Source organism: Acipenser ruthenus, unplaced genomic scaffold (genome assembly GCF_902713425.1).
Source record: "Acipenser ruthenus unplaced genomic scaffold, fAciRut3.2 maternal haplotype, whole genome shotgun sequence".
In the NCBI taxonomy this organism is placed as follows: domain Eukaryota; kingdom Metazoa; phylum Chordata; class Actinopteri; order Acipenseriformes; family Acipenseridae; genus Acipenser; species Acipenser ruthenus.
In genome coordinates this window covers 1-15000 of record NW_026707504.1, presented here as the reverse complement: position 1 = coordinate 15000, position 15000 = coordinate 1, and the positions used below count along the sequence as shown (strand labels likewise).

General features: G+C 46.7%; 1 protein-coding gene and 1 long non-coding RNA gene across 2 annotated transcripts in view; one reads left to right on the top strand and one right to left on the bottom strand.

The window, feature by feature from the left end:
• Positions 1-1498, top strand: part of sema4c (sema domain, immunoglobulin domain (Ig), transmembrane domain (TM) and short cytoplasmic domain, (semaphorin) 4C) — a gene marked incomplete at its 5' end in the record, with an annotated part of 11452 nt that extends 9954 nt beyond the window's left edge. The window contains 2 exon segments of the mRNA XM_059018864.1: positions 1-17; positions 803-1498. The exon segment at positions 1-17 is cut by the window's left edge and continues 1742 nt beyond it.
• An 11607-nt stretch (positions 1499-13105) lies between these two features.
• LOC131727475 (uncharacterized) lies at positions 13106-14982 on the bottom strand. The gene is made up of 2 exons (XR_009322185.1): positions 14854-14982; positions 13106-14086 (listed from the first exon to the last, which is right to left on the bottom strand). It is a non-coding gene; the product is annotated as an uncharacterized LOC131727475 (long non-coding RNA).
• Between the last annotated feature and the right edge of the window lie 18 nt (positions 14983-15000).

The following is a 15000-nucleotide window of genomic DNA, read 5'->3' as shown; positions in this document are numbered from 1 at the left end:
ACTGCTTCACGATATGGGTTCGTTTTTTTTATTTTTGATTTAATCGTATTAGATTTCTTATTGTCCTGTGTTTATTACTGTACCGTGGACGTCAATTTATGTGATATCTTTAGCTTAAATGTTTCACAGACATTATCTATCTGTCTGTGTCTGTCTGTCTGTCTGTCTGTCTCTCTCTCTCTCTCTCTCTCTCTCTCTCTGTCTGTCTGTCCTCTGTCTGTATCTCTGTCTGCCTGTCTCTCTCTCTCTCTGTCTCTCTGTCTGTCCTCTGTCTGTCTCTCGCTCTCTCTCTCTCTTTCTCTCTGTGTCTCTCTCTGTCTGTCTCTGTCTCTCTGCCTGCCTGCCTGTCTGCCTGTCTGTCTCTCTCTCTCTCTGTCTCTCTGCCTGCCTGCCTGTCTGTCTCTCTGTCTGTCTCTCTCTCTGTCTCTCTCTCTCTGTCTGCCTGCCTGTCTGTCTGTCTGTCTCTCTCTCTCTCTCTCTCTCTCTGTCTCTCTCTCTCTCTCTCTCTGCCTGTCTGTCTGTCTCTCTGTCTATCTGTCTGTCTCTCTGTCTGTCTCTCTCTCTCTCTGTCTGTCTGTCTATCTGTCTGTCTCTCTGTCTGTCTCTCTCTCTCTCTGTCTGTCTGTCTCTCTCTCTGTCTCTCTCTCTCTCTCTCTCTCTCTCTCTCTGTCTCTCTCTCTCTCTCTGTCTCTCTCTCTCTCTCTCTCTCTCTCTCTCTCTCTGTCTGTCTGTCTGTCTGTCTGTCTGTCTGCAGTATATGTTCCAAACACCTCATGTATTCATTTTTTTACACGTCATTCAGGTTGTGGAAGACGCAGAAGACTGCGGTCTTGCAGGGTGACTAAACCGAGGAAGGACGCGGAGCGGGGGGGATTCGAGGATGAGATCCATCGAAGCCAGACTCCTCCAGGCACGGAAGGAAGCCGGGATGTGGCGGTTTGGAATGTTTTCCGTGCCAGGAGGCGGGGCAGTGCTGTTCTTGCAGTCGATTTCCTGAAGGATCTGGGATGGTCAGGAACTGTCAGTCGAAATGACAGCTGTTTATTGAAAAAAAAAAAAAATTGTGGAGGATTTTTACAGAGGTTTCTAATTCAAGATCGCAGAAGAAATGTTTTTTTTGAGACTCGTGTTTTATTGTGTTTCTGTGTTCGCCACGCGCTCCGAGGTGTCCCGGGTTCATCTTGAGATTCTAGGAGCCCTCCCCCAGCTCTCTGCAATGCGCTTCACAGAGCAGAGCTCAGGAACGCGATCTAGAGAAGCACAGCCCGAGGTTTTGATGTCTCTGCGTTGTACAGACGCTGTCAACGGGGACGCGATTTTAAACACGCGCTTCACCGACACGCTCGCGTTGCTTTTTGTTTTTTGCAAACCTTTATTTTGTTTTTAGAGGATTTCATTGTATTGTAACTTATTTTGCCTGTACAAAATGTTCAATATTTATTATCCCTGTACATAATTCCTTATTTTTTATATATGAATAAAAAGTTCGAGTCACTGATTTCTGTCGGTACGGCAGGATTTTTTCTTTTTCCTTGTTTTAAAACTTCACAGAGAAGTTCACGAGTGTGTGTGTGTGTGTGTGTGTGTGTGTGTCTCAGTTTGTATATTCTCTCTCTATCTATCTCTCTCTCTCTCTCTCTCTCTCTCTCACTCTCTCTCTCTGTGTATTGAGTGTTGATACAGACTGTGTGTGTGTGTGTGTGTGTGCCTCTCTGTGTCTGTCTGTCTGTGTGTGTGTGTGTCTGTCTTTGTGTGTGTCTCTCTCTGTGTGTCTGTGTCTGTGTCTGTCTGTGTGTGTGTGTCTCTCTCTCTGTGTCTGTCTGTGTGTGTGTGTGTCTCTGTGTGTGTGTGTGTGTGTCTCTCTCTGTGTGTCTGTCTCTGTGTGTGTGTGTCTGTCTCTCTGTGTGTGTGTGCCTCTCTCTGTGTGTCTGTGTCTGTCTGTGTGTGTGTGTCTCTCTCTCTGTGTCTGTCTGTGTGTGTGTGTCTCTCTGTGTGTGTGTGTGTGTCTCTCTCTGTGTGTCTGTCTCTGTGTGTGTGTGTCTGTCTCTCTGTGTGTCTGTCTCTGTGTGTGTGTGTCTGTCTCTCTGTGTGTGTGTGCCTCTCTCTGTGTGTCTGTGTCTGTGTCTGTCTGTGTGTGTGTGTCTCTCTCTCTGTGTCTGTCTCTGTGTGTGTGTGTCTGTCTCTCTGTGTGTGTGTGCCTCTCTCTGTGTGTCTGTTTGTATCTCTATTGAGCGCTGATACAGACTGTGTGTGTGTTGTGTGTGTGTGTGTGTGTGTGTGTGTGTGTGTGTGTGTTTGAGAATGCATCTCTCTCTCTCTCCTCTCTCCTCTCTCTCTCAGGGCAGTGCCAAAGAGTCCAGAGCTTCAACTCCAAATTTAGGCAAAGCCTGTCCGGGGTGAGAGAGCGAGTGAGTCTGCACTGCCAGGAGCACAGACACCCCCTCCCCCTCCCCCAAATTCAAATTCAAACTGCCTTTTAATAACATGACAAATCTCTCTCTCTCTCTCGCTCTCTGTGTTTCTTTTAGTCTCTAACATTTCAATTCAAATTGGCTTCACAATAAAAAATAATTGTATTGCCAAAGCACATACATGACATAAACAACTCCCTACATATTAATCAGAGCCCCCCTCCCTCTCTCTCCCTCTCTCTCTCTCTCTCTCCCTCCCTCTCTCTCTCCCTCTCTCTCTCCCTCTCTTCCCTCTCTAGTGTGATGTGTTCACTGTTTGTCCCTCAGGCTATGACATTCTCTCTGTGTTTCTGTCTCTATCATTCTCTGTCCTCTCTCTCTCTGTCCCTCTCTTCTCTCTCTAGTGTGATGTGTTCACTGTTTGTCCCTCAGGCTATGACATTCTCTCTCTGTGTTTCTGTCTCTATCATTCTCTGTCCTCTCTCGCTCTCTCTCTTTCAGCTCAGCTGTGGGGTTAGCGCTGTAGGATTTATATCACAAGCTTTAACAGTTCTGACAGCAGAGAGAGAGAGGAAAATATCTCAGAAAGTCAATAATAAGAACCTGTTGGCATTACTGGGGTGCCACTGTGAATTTCAGCCTTTCAGCTTCCTCTGGAGGTCTGGGTTCCAGTCTGGGGGGCTAGGTGGCGCTAGTGGGTTCATGTTAATGCACTAGACCAGCTTCCTCCAGGGTCAGGGCTCCAGTCTGGGGGGGCTTGGTGGTCTCTGGAGGTTCTTCTCTTTCAGCGGCTCTTGATTGAGTTGCTAGTGTGTGTGTGTGTGCGTGTGTCTCAGTGAGTGCGTCTCCGTGTGTGTGCGTGTGTTCAGTGCGTGCGTTTCTGTGCGTGTGTCTCAGTGCGTGCGTCTCCGTGTGCGTGTGTCTCAGTGCGTGCGTCTCAGTGCGTGCGTCTCTGTGTGTGTGCGTGTGTCTCAGTGCGTGTGTTCAGTGCGTGCGTTTCTGTGCGTGTGTCTCAGTGCGTGCGTCTCCGTGTGCGTGTGTCTCAGTGCGTGCGTCTCAGTGCGTGCGTCTCCGTGTGCGTGTGTCTCAGAGCGTGCGTCTCTGTGTGTGTGCGTGTGTCTCAGTGCGTGTGTTCAGTGCGTGCGTTTCTGTGCGTGTGTCTCAGTGCGTGCGTCTCCGTGTGCGTGTGTCTCAGTGCGTGCGTCTCAGTGCGTGCGTCTCTGTGTGTGTGCGTGTGTCTCAGTGCGTGCGTCTCAGTGCGTGCGTCTCTGTGTGTGTGCGTGTGTCTCAGTGCGTGTGTCTCAGTGCGTGCGTCTCTGTGTCTCTGTGCGTCTCTGCGTCTCCGTGAGCTGAGCCTGGGAGTCAGTCAGAGGAAACGCTCCGACTCCTTTCTTTTTTCCCACAGGAAAATCCTCGGAGCAACAGTTCTGCAAAGTCACCCCCCCCCCCCCCCCCCCCCCGGGGCTGCTTTGTTGTGATGCACTGGTCTCGTGAGGTCAGAGGTTCGAATCCTGCTCAATGACGGTCCGATTCACGGTTGCCAAGTCTCACGCACTGCCTTTCTAAACAAGCCCAGAACCAGCGTGACCCGTGTTCGAGTTTGTGTTTATGCAAATTCTGACCCGCGACTTTCAAATTCCTAATTTTTTTTTTTTTAAAAAGCCCAATCCCAATTATTCTTAGCGGATTTGGCAGCTGTGGTCCGATTGAAATCTCCCCCGCTCTGCTGGGTGTTGTTCCGCTGTCTATAAATAATATTATTAATTTGGTTTATCTTGTGTGGACTGTGTGATTTTACTGCGGTTCAGCTCTGAAGGGAAACGGTTTGCCTGAATTTGGGAGGCAGAGACGGGATGGTGGAACTGTGGGGATAATTTCGGGTGCAAGAAGTATAGGGCTGTGGACTCTTGACCGGAGGGTCGTGGGTTCAATCCCAGGTGGGGGGGCACTGCTGCTGTACCCTTGAGCAAGGTACTTTACCTAGATTGCTCCAGTAAAAACCCAACTGTATAAATGGGGAATTGTATGTAAAAATAATGCGATATCTTGTAACAATTGTAAGTCGTCCTGGATAAGGGCGTCTGCTAAGAAATAAATAATAATAATATGTAAAAAAAAAAAAAAATACTGAAATAAACTTTATACATGGAATGACTTTATAAATACTAAAAAAAAACTTCACAGTCTGTAATTCTCCATTTAGAAATACTGAAAGACTAGAAAGACTAGAAAATTATTAATATATTTTATATAGCGCCTTTCATAGTGGACCACCACCACAAAGCGCTTTACAGAGGTAGGTTGTGAACTGTGCATTATATGCAGAGTCATTTACAATAGGACATTGATTTAACATCTCATCCGCAGGACGGAGCACAAGGAGGTGAAGTGACTTGCTCAGGGTCACACACGGGGAATCAGTCAGGGAAAGAGTGGTGGGATTTGAACCCGTGACCTTCTGGTGACAAGCCCTGGACTTTAACCACTGGACCGCACTGTGTGCGATGCGGGGTGTTCAGTTCAGCACAGTTGGGTGTTCAATCGTTTTTTGGGGGGGTCGAAATCAAAACGCTCTCCGGAGGATTTGGGTTCTGAAGCTCCGCAAGGAATGTCTTTTAAAAACACATTGGAGAGCGACTCGACTATCAGGAGCAGGAAACAGACCATTCCGACGCCCCGTCAGTACATTTTCAAACCCTTTAAATAAATAATAACGTTTAAATAATAAAGTTATTTTGTCGGACACGCGTGTCTCTCGTGTCTTACTGGGTGAAGGAACGCGTGTTTTTTTTTTATTGCCGTGCATGCTGGGACCGCGCGAAGTGGATCGATCCCAGCGCCGTGGAAACGGAAGCTGGAGATGTGTGTGTGTGTTTCTAACGCGGTTTTTAACACTGGTCTCTTTGTAATTAATATACTGCTTCTAGAAATTATTTTTTCTATTTTTTTTCCGAACAGCTGTGCAAGCAGTAGGTTTCGCAGGGGGGTGGGGGGGCGGGGGACAAAAACTCTGCAATTCTCTGTGAGCTTGTTTGCCATTTCCCTTAGAAAAGTTCACCACTGTATTTTTGCATTTAACAGTTTATCCTGGCTAGCTGCATTTATTAATATGCTTTGCAGTGCTTCCCTATGCTTTACCAGACCTCTCTGTGCTTTACAATGCTTCCCTATGCTTTACCAGACCTCTCCGTGCTTTACAATGCTTCCCTATGCTTTACCAGACCTCTCTGTGCTTTACAATGCTTCCCTATGCTTTACCAGACCTCTCTGTGCTTTACAATGCTTCCCTATGCTTTACCACACCTCTCTGTGCTTTACCATGCTTCCCTATGCTTTACCAGACCTCTCTGTGCTTTACAATGCTTCCCTATGCTTTACCAGACCTCTCTGTGCTTTACAATGCTTCCCTATGCTTTACCACACCTCTCTGTGCTTTACAATGCTTCCCTATGCTTTACCAGACCTCTCTGTGCTTTACAATGCTTCCCTATGCTTTACCAGACCTCTCTGTGCTTTACAATGCTTCCCTATGCTTTACCAGACCTCTCTGTGCTTTACAATGCTTCCCTATGCTTTACCAGACCTCTCTGTGCTTTACAATGCTTCCCTATGCTTTACCAGACCTCTCTGTGCTTTACAATGCTTCCCTATGCTTTACCACACCTCTCTGTGCTTTACCATGCTTCCCTATGCTTTACCATCCCTCACTGTGCTTTACAATGCTTCCCTATGCTTTACCAGACCTCTCTGTGCTTTACAATGCTTCCCTATGCTTTACCACACCTCTCTGTGCTTTACCATGCTTCCCTATGCTTTACCAGACCTCTCTGTGCTTTACAATGCTTCCCTATGCTTTACCACACCTCTCTGTGCTTTACAATGCTTCCCTATGCTTTACCATCCCTCACTGTGCTTTACAATGCTTCCCTATGCTTTACCAGACCTCTCTGTGCTTTACAATGCTTCCCTATGCTTTACCACACCTCTCTGTGCTTTACCATGCTTCCCTATGCTTTACCAGACCTCTCTGTGCTTTACAATGCTTCCCTATGCTTTACCACACCTCTCTGTGCTTTACCATGCTTCCCTATGCTTTACCAGACCTCTCTGTGCTTTACAATGCTTCCCTATGCTTTACCACACCTCTCTGTGCTTTACAATGCTTCCCTATGCTTTACCATCCCTCACTGTGCTTTACAATGCTTCCCTATGCTTTACCAGACCTCTCTGTGCTTTACCATGCTTCCCTATGCTTTACCACACCTCTCTGTGCTTTACCATGCTTCCCTATGCTTTACCAGACCTCTCTGTGCTTTACAATGCTTCCCTATGCTTTACCAGACCTCTCTGTGCTTTACAATGCTTCCCTATGCTTTACCACACCTCTCTGTGCTTTACCATGCTTCCCTATGCTTTACCAGACCTCTCTGTGCTTTACAATGCTTCCCTATGCTTTACCACACCTCTCTGTGCTTTACCATGCTTCCCTATGCTTTACCATCCCTCACTGTGCTTTACAATGCTTCCCTATGCTTTACCAGACCTCTCTGTGCTTTACAATGCTTCCCTATGCTTTACCACACCTCTCTGTGCTTTACCATGCTTCCCTATGCTTTACCAGACCTCTCTGTGCTTTACAATGCTTCCCTATGCTTTACCACACCTCTCTGTGCTTTACAATGCTTCCCTATGCTTTACCATCCCTCACTGTGCTTTACAATGCTTCCCTATGCTTTACCAGACCTCTCTGTGCTTTACAATGCTTCCCTATGCTTTACCATCCCTCACTGTGCTTTACAATGCTTCCCTATGCTTTACCAGACCTCTCTGTGCTTTACAATGCTTCCCTATGCTTTACCACACCTCTCTGTGCTTTACCATGCTTCCCTATGCTTTACCAGACCTCTCTGTGCTTTACAATGCTTCCCTATGCTTTACCACACCTCTCTGTGCTTTACAATGCTTCCCTATGCTTTACCATCCCTCACTGTGCTTTACAATGCTTCCCTATGCTTTACCAGACCTCTCTGTGCTTTACAATGCTTCCCTATGCTTTACCACACCTCTCTGTGCTTTACCATGCTTCCCTATGCTTTACCAGACCTCTCTGTGCTTTACAATGCTTCCCTATGCTTTACCACACCTCTCTGTGCTTTACCATGCTTCCCTATGCTTTACCAGACCTCTCTGTGCTTTACAATGCTTCCCTATGCTTTACCACACCTCTCTGTGCTTTACAATGCTTCCCTATGCTTTACCATCCCTCACTGTGCTTTACAATGCTTCCCTATGCTTTACCAGACCTCTCTGTGCTTTACCATGCTTCCCTATGCTTTACCACACCTCTCTGTGCTTTACCATGCTTCCCTATGCTTTACCAGACCTCTCTGTGCTTTACAATGCTTCCCTATGCTTTACCAGACCTCTCTGTGCTTTACAATGCTTCCCTATGCTTTACCACACCTCTCTGTGCTTTACCATGCTTCCCTATGCTTTACCAGACCTCTCTGTGCTTTACAATGCTTCCCTATGCTTTACCACACCTCTCTGTGCTTTACCATGCTTCCCTATGCTTTACCATCCCTCACTGTGCTTTACAATGCTTCCCTATGCTTTACCAGACCTCTCTGTGCTTTACAATGCTTCCCTATGCTTTACCACACCTCTCTGTGCTTTACCATGCTTCCCTATGCTTTACCAGACCTCTCTGTGCTTTACAATGCTTCCCTATGCTTTACCACACCTCTCTGTGCTTTACAATGCTTCCCTATGCTTTACCATCCCTCACTGTGCTTTACAATGCTTCCCTATGCTTTACCAGACCTCTCTGTGCTTTACAATGCTTCCCTATGCTTTACCATCCCTCACTGTGCTTTACAATGCTTCCCTATGCTTTACCAGACCTCTCTGTGCTTTACAATGCTTCCCTATGCTTTACCACACCTCTCTGTGCTTTACCATGCTTCCCTATGCTTTACCAGACCTCTCTGTGCTTTACAATGCTTCCCTATGCTTTACCACACCTCTCTGTGCTTTACAATGCTTCCCTATGCTTTACCATCCCTCACTGTGCTTTACAATGCTTTTTATAAGGGATTTTACAATTATTAAATAAAAAATGATACAAATCAGTTTCTTAATGCATCACAGTTTTGATTTCTTGTTTGTTCAGGGTTGTGTTTTTTTATTGTGTTTTAAGCTTCCACAGCTTTCCTTTTCCACAGGCTGGTGGAACGCGCTCACATGTCAGATTCTCCACTGGCTTCTAGTTTTTGAAGGATGACTGCGCTGCACAAAAACAGCTTTGAAATCTGTCTAGTATCACTGCTGGTTACAATCTGCATCTGCCAGCTGTTACTGCCCCTCTCCCCCTCTCCCCCTCTCCCCTCTCCCCCTCTCCCCTCTCCCCCTCTCCACCTCTCCCCCTCCCCCTCCCCCTCTCCACCTCTCCCCCTCCCCCTCTCCCCTCTCATTATTATAATCCAGCAGCTCGCATCAAATATCAAAACTAAACCATCCTTAACTCTCTCATCCTGTCTGCTGAAAGACGATTTCTGCTGTTATTTTGAATTATTATTATTATTATTATTATTATTATTATTATTATTATTATTATTATTATTATTATTATTATTATTATTATTATTAATTTTTTTTTTTTTTTTTTATTTCTTAGCAGATGCCCTTACTCAGGGCGACTCACAGTTGTATACAATAAATACAGATCAAGAATTACAGTACAATTAACAGCTAGATACAAAACACAAGGACTTCAGTCCAATATGAGCAGGACGGAGCCCGTGAGACGCGCATCTCATTGTCAAGGGGGTCCTGGCAGGAGAGGGCGACAGGAACATGACATTATAAAAATAAACAGGGGAAAAAAAATAGAGACAACTCGTTCAAACTATCATTAAAAACAACAATGAAAAATAAAAGCATTCCAAAAATGTGTGTGTGTGTCAGTGCTGTGCGCTGTGCTCTGTGTGTGTGTGTGTGTGTGTGTGTGTGTCAGTGCTGTGCGCTGTGCTGTGTGTGTGTGTGTGTGTGTGTGTGTCAGTGCTGTGCGCTGTGCTGTGTGTGTGTGTGTGTGTGTGTCAGTGCTGTGCGCTGTGCTGTGTGTGTGTGTGTGTGTGTGTGTGTCAGTGCTGTGCGCTGTGCTGTGTGTGTGTGTGTGTGTGTGTCAGTGCTGTGCGCTGTGCTGTGTGTGTGTGTGTGTGTGTGTGTCAGTGCTGTGCGCTGTGCTGTGTGTGTGTGTGTGTGTGTGTGTCAGTGCTGTGCGCTGTGCTGTGTGTGTGTGTGTGTGTGTGTGTGTGTGTCAGTGCTGTGCGCTGTGCTGTGTGTGTGTGTGTGTGTGTGTGTCAGTGCTGTGCGCTGTGCTGTGTGTGTGTGTGTGTGTGTGTGTCAGTGCTGTGCGCTGTGCTGTGTGTGTGTGTGTGTGTGTGTCAGTGCTGTGCGCTGTGCTGTGTGTGTGTGTGTGTGTGTGTGTCAGTGCTGTGCGCTGTGCTGTGTGTGTGTGTGTGTGTGTGTGTCAGTGCTGTGCGCTGTGCTGTGTGTGTGTGTGTGTGTGTGTGTGTGTGTCAGTGCTGTGCGCTGTGCTGTGTGTGTGTGTGTGTGTGTGTGTCAGTGCTGTGCGCTGTGCTGTGTGTGTGTGTGTGTGTGTCAGTGCTGTGCGCTGTGCTCTGTGTGTGTGTGTCAGTGCTGTGCTCTGTGCTGTCTGTGTGTGTGTGTGTGTGTGTGTGTGTGTGTCAGTGCTGTGCTCTGTGCTGTCTGTGTGTGTGTGTGTGTGTGTCAGTGCTGTGCGCTGTGCTCTGTGTGTGTGTGTCAGTGCTGTGCTCTGTGCTGTCTGTGTGTGTGTGTGTGTGTGTGTGTGTGTGTGTGTGTGTCAGTGCTGTGCGCTGTGCTCTGTGTGTGTGTGTGTGTGTCAGTGCTGTGCTCTGTGTGTGTGTGTGTGTGTGTGTGTGTGTGTGTCAGTGCTGTGCGCTGTGCTGTGTGTGTGTGTGTGTGTGTGTGTGTGTGTGTGTGTGTGTCAGTGCTGTGCGCTGTGCTGTGTGTGTGTGTGTGTGTCTGTGTGTGTGTGTGTGTGTGTGTGTGTGTCAGTGCTGTGCTCTGTGCTGTGTGTGTGTGTGTGTGTGTGTGTGTCATTGCTGTGCTCTGTACTGTGTGCGCTGTGCTCTGTGTGTGTGTGTGTGTGTGTGTGTGTGTCAGTGCTGTGCGCTGTGCTGTGTGTGTGTCTGTGTGTGTGTGTGTGTGTCAGTGCTGTACTCTGTGCTGTGTGTGTGTGTGTGTGTGTCATTGCTGTGCTCTGTGCTGTGTGCGCTGTGCTCTGTGTGTGTGTGTGTGTGTGTGTGTGTGTCAGTGCTGTGCGCTGTGCTGTGTGTGTGTGTGTGTGTCAGTGCTGTGCTCTGTGCTGTCTGTGTGTGTGTCAGTGCTGTGCGCTGTGCTGTCTGTGTGTGTGTGTGTGTGTGTGTGTCAGTGCTGTACTCTGTGCTGTGTGTGTGTGTGTGTGTGTGTGTGTGTCAGTGCTGTACTCTGTGCTGTGTGTGTGTGTGTGTGTGTGTGTGTCAGTGCTGTACTCTGTGCTGTGTGTGTGTGTGTGTGTGTGTGTGTCATTGCTGTGCTCTGTGCTGTCTGTGTGTGTGTGTCAGTGCTGTGCTCTGTGCTGTCTGTGTGTGTGTGTGTGTCATTGCTGTGCGCTGTGCTGTGTGTGTGTGTGTGTGTGTGTGTGTGTGTGTGCGTGCGTGTGTGTGTGTGTGCGTGCGTGTGTCAGTCAGTCAGTGTCAGTGCTGTGTTGTTTGGACAGTTCATATTTTTGCTCTTGTTTTTACTTCAGGAGAATTGGCTCAGTCCCTCTGTTCCAATGACAGTAACGTTGCTCCCCTCCTCTCCCCCAGTTGAAGAAAGGCAGCTGGTGACGGATTTTCTCCAAGCGCTGCCAGCTGTCTGTCTGATTGGGTCTGATTGAGTTGAATTCATCGGCTTGGGGCTCGAACAGGAGGCTTTGTATTACGATCCAGATGTGTGCAGATCAGAGACCAGAAAAGAGATCGGATGAGACGTTAAACAAGCGAGGTCCTATCGGAAGGGGCTCTGCAGCAGCTGTGGATGAAGCAGAGCTTTATTTATTTACTGCCTTCATAGAGCGCTTTTTTATTTATTTATAGAAAAGCAGAATACACAGCAGCGAGAAAGAACAAACCACAACACATTTGCATAGCATGTCACACGGTATTCTGAACAAGCTGCAAGCGGGATACCACACCAGAGAAAAGCGCATTACAGTAATCAATTCTAGATTCAGATTCAGTCTCTCTGCATCAGATACGGAAATAATTAGAAGATCACCACCTGGTCTCTGGAAGTTGCTTTTAAAAGCTTCTGCAGCAACAATAATAATAATAATAATAATAATAATAATAATAATAATAATAATAATAATAATAATAATAATAATAATAATAATAGAGATTTGAAGGCTTTGTAACATGGTTAATAAAGACAGTTTCAAAATTTTACATGATATATTTTTTAATGCATTATTGTTATCGCTGATAAACTTTCGACCTCAACGCTGCCTCTCTGTGCTTCCTCCGCCACGGAGCCCCTGACTCCCCGCGACGATGCTGACTCTGCAAGCGCTGCCGACGGAAACCTGAGCCGCGGCGCTCCTGGAAGAGGACGTGTCGGAGCCCTCCTGCCAGCACGCACACCCGCTTCCCGGACTCGGGATGGGATGGGATTGTGGAACAGAGGGGGAATCATTTTAGGATGCAGAAAAAAAAACGCCTGAGTGATTCTGCATTTAGAAATACTAAAATAAACGTTATGCATTCAACGATTTTATAAATACTAATTATTTTATGGTCGGGCTGCCTAGTGCGGTGCAAGCACTCTGCATCAACAGCAATGGAAAACATGGGCCTGGGACTGCAGTGTGGTGATCTGCTGCCCCCTAGAGCATACTCCCGGTACTGCGCGCACATCTGGATTGGAGTTTAATGCAGGTGAGAGCATGCCAGCACCGGCACGCACTGCAGCACACTGCCCTCTGCTGGTGAGACTCGGCTGTGTGTGCAGTGACGTTATCGCACAGGCTGCATGTTATAAACCGATGCAATATATACACGTACACATTTCTGTATCGGTTTATAACATGCAGCCTGTACGATAATGTATCTTCACGCACACCTCCTTCAATCACACATTTTAAATCACATTTTTAGGAGTTTGAAAAATGCATTATAAAATAGATATACTGATAGGAAACATAACATGGTGCAATTATACACAGTGACTGGAGAGATAATTTACTTCTTAGCAGACGCAATTATCCAGGGCGACTTACAATTGTTACAAGATATCACATTATTTTTACATACAATTCCCCATTTATACAGTTGGGTTTTTACTGGAGCAATCTAGGTAAAGTACCTTGCTCAAGGGTACAGCAGCAGCGTCCCCCACCTGGGATTGAACCCACGACCCTCCAGTCAAGAGTCCAGAGCCCTAACCACTACTCCACACTGCTGCTCCTATTATATACATATAGTAAGTTTTTCACATCAATAGACACACAGAGACACGCACACACAGACACAGACGCACACGCACACACACACACACACTCGGGATCACGTTGTAATATTACTGGAATTTAAGAGACAACATTTACAAATGAAAAGCAGACGTCACTCTTCCTGATAAACTATTTTATTCCTGTACCTGCAAATACAAATGTGTTGCACAAGCAGGGTCAGCGATCTCTGTATTTACACAATCCATACATATATATATATATATTCTGTCCTCCCCCCCTCCCCGAGTCCGAACAGAACCCGTCACGATTACTCATGAAATACACATTCCAGTGATGCCATAGAAACGTACTTACAGAAAACAGGACGAGAGGATTCAGGGCTACAAAATATTTTCCTCAAGTTATATTACATTATTGGTTTTAAATACATTTTACCAGTTTAATTTCATTCGGTAAAAAAATTAAAATCAAGGATTCAGAAAACAGTCTTGTTGCAATACTGACTGCAGACACGCAGCTGGAAGCCAGCGGGTCAGACAGTTAGGAATATGGCTGGAGAATCAAACAACAAAACAACGAAACATTTTAAAAACATTTTTAAGGCAAATAGAAGCTAAAAAGAAAACACCTCCTCTCTCTCAGCACTAGAAACCAGAGAGAGAGAGAGAGAGAGAGAGCGAGACACAGACAGAGACAGAGAGAGAGGCGAGGGAGAGAAAGAGGCAGAGAGAAAGCGAGAGAGAGGAGAAAGGGAGAGACAGAGAAAAAGAGAGGAGGGGAGAGAAAGAGGAGAGAAAGAGGAGGGGAAAGAGAAAGAAAGGAAGCAGAGAGAAAAATAAAGAGGAGAGGGGAAAAGAGAGAGGAGAGAGAATCAGAAAAAAGATATGAAACTCATAGCTAAAAAAAATTAAAAAAATATACAAATAAGCACCTAAAAAATAAAATGAATGAACCCCCCCCCCCCGATCAGAATGCGATGGTCCCCCCAGTGCAGCGCCCCCTGCAGCACGCCTGCGGATCTGCACTTGTCATTGATAGAATTGATGGGGTAGACTCCCGCATTTCATGGTCATCTGATCCACAGTCTTGCATTTTCAACCACTTGTGCCGAGCCCCTGTTTGTCTGAATGAAAGCTCTCTAGTAATCAATAGAGAACGCATGTTAACGAGGGGGGCTGTCCGTTACCTTCTAGCAATTGTAATCTCAGCAAACGATTCTGCTGTAATAATTACTGCAGCATTACTGTAACTAATTGGAAAAAAAACTAACGAAGTGGAATTATACAAAGCAGCATTGTAACTGTAATGGAACTGATCCCAGCTAGAGCTTGGCACATTAACAGATAAATAAAATAATATCAAATCAAATTAAAAGAAAGCAACACCCTGGAGAGGAGAGAGGAGGGGAGAGGGGGAGGGGAGAGGAGAGGAGAGGAGGGGAGAAAGGGAGGGGAGAGGAGAGAAGAGGAGAGAGGAGGGGAGAGGAGAGAGGAGAGGAGAGGAGAGAGGGGGAGAGGAGAGGGGGAGAGGGGAGAGGAGAGAAAGAGGAGAGGAGAGAGGGGAGAGGAGAGAGGAGAGGAGAAAGGGAGAGAGAGAGGAGAGAGGAGAGGGGGGAGAGGGGAGAAGAGAGGGGAGAAGGGAGAAAGAGGAGAAGAGAGGGGGAGAGGGGAGAGGAGAGAGGGGAGGGGAGAGGAGAAGAGAGGGAAGAGAGGGGGAGAGGGGGAGGAGAGAAGAGAGAGGGAGAGGGGTGGGGTGGGGGAGAGGAGAGAGGGAAGAGAGGTGGGGGTGGGGAAGGGGTCCCCCGTCAGCTCAGCCTGGCTCCACATCCAGAATAATTTCCTTTCTTGGCAATAATAATAATAATAATAATAATAATAATAATAATAATAATAATAATAATTGTACAGGAAGTGGCTCAGTCTCCAGCAGTCCGTTCCGGATTCTCCTCCACCGCAACGACTTCTTTACTTTTACTCCTGCCTGGAAAAAATAAAAAAGTTCGTTCTGCAGGGTCAAGGAATGGTTTTGACCACAGCTGAGTGTGTCAGTGTG